Genomic DNA, 2,004 nt, shown 5'->3' with positions numbered 1-2,004 from the left:
CTTACTGGTGCGAATGAAGTAGAGGTATTTGGATTGAGCTAATGTGTTTGTTTGATGTCGGGGTGACCCTATTTCACTTTTGGGACCCCCACACATGGACCATAGCGAATGAGATAGAGATGTATTGGTTCGGGATTGCATTACCTATTGAAATTTTTGCTTATGTTTAGTCAGGGGGCAGGGGTCACTCAGGACACATAAGATCACCTTGATTTACATCAGGAGTTGGGGGGCGGGAGGGGAGTATCGGACCTCGTTCCCTTTGATGATTATTGATTTTGGAGCCTTATTACGTTATATGGAGGCGTATTTAAAATTATTTCCTTAAATTTGATAAGTACTTTGTGATCCACTTTGTTCCGCTTCAGGGGTGAACATGGATACCTTGCAATCGTTCCGAGTTCGATTCTTGGCGCTAGTTTAGGAAATGTTGAATTTAACGTCCCCCCGTGAAAACGATGGTGATGAGAAATGATAGGACGAAACAGGGGAAAACATGTTCCCTTTTTAGGGGTACAAAATTGCCAAAATATAAACGTAAGCAATACGTTGTACCACGTGTTTGGTCTTTTGGCCCAATTTATCCTCTTGGATGAGGTCCTATTACCTTATATAGTTATATGGGCGTATACAGGGGTTCATTATCTTTCATAAGATATGGATATATTTGTGCACCCCTTTAAAATTTGGGTGGAGTACTTTGCTCCACACCCTTCAATTTTGGAAATTGCCCAATTTAAACATTTGGTATAATAGTATAGGGCTCTAATATATATTATTATAAATTTGGGTTGTCCACCTCGTTCCTTTTAGGGGCACAAAATTACCAAATTTTACTGCAACCACGTGTTTGGTATTTTGGCTCATTTTATCACCTTGGATGAGGTCCTATTACCTTATATAGTTATATGGACGTATACAGATGTACATTTCCTATTATAAGACATAGGTACATTTGTGCACCCCTTTAAAATTTGGGAGGAGTACCATAGCCACCCCTTAAATTTTGGAAATTTTCCAGTTTAAGCATTCGGTATTATACTACTGGACTCTAATATGTATCATGATAAATTTGGGTGGTTCACTTCGTTCCCTTTTTAGGGGTACAAAATTGCCAAATATAAACATAAGCAATATGATGTACCACGTGTTTGGTTTTTTGATCCAATTTATCCTCTTGGATGAGAACCTATTACCTTATATGGTTATATGGTCATGTATAGGGGTCTATTCCCTATCATAAGACATAGGTACATTTGTGCATCCCTTGAAATTTTTGGGAATGGTTCCTTGGCCCACCCCTTAAATTTTAGAAATTGCCCAACCACGTGTTTGGTCTTTTGGCCTAATTTATTCTTTTGGATGATGTCCTATTACATTATATGGTTATATGATTATATATAGGGGTCTATGCCCTATCATAAGACATAGGTACATTTGTGCACCCCTTTAAAAATTTGGGAGGGGTACCCTGGCCCACCCCTTAAATTTTGGAAACCGCCCAATTTAAACATTTGGTATAATAGTATAGAACCCTAATATAGATCACTATAATACCCCTATGCACTCCTCTTAAGCTTTTTGATAAGAGAGAACCACGATACTTTAAGGTTACCTTCTTGGTCTTGGTGTTAGTTCGTGTAATTTATATCTTAAATAACATTGACGGTTTAGTTAAAATCATCTCAAAATATTTTAGCCAAAATTTTTCACTGAGTGCAAAGAGGGAATTGTTTCACGGTTAACCGCCAAACGTTATCCGGTTTTTAACTATTCGATTAAAAATTATCGGTTTTTAACTATTCGATTAACAAATAAACGGGTTTTAACTATTCGATTAAATTTTGAGTCCATTAATTTCCAGTTATTACAAAAGTTCAAGTGAAAAATTTGAAACTAAATTTTTTCGAACTCAAATTTTTCAAATCAAAAATATTCAAACTGAAATTTTCGAATTAAAAACATCAAAGTAAACTTTTCGAACAAAAAAGTTGAAATCAATAT

This window comes from Thermobia domestica, chromosome 7 (genome assembly GCF_964235325.1).
Source record: "Thermobia domestica chromosome 7, izTheDome1.hap1.1, whole genome shotgun sequence".
In the NCBI taxonomy this organism is placed as follows: domain Eukaryota; kingdom Metazoa; phylum Arthropoda; class Insecta; order Zygentoma; family Lepismatidae; genus Thermobia; species Thermobia domestica.
The sequence above is the reverse complement of the archived record's forward strand: the minus strand, read 5'-3'. Positions refer to the sequence as shown.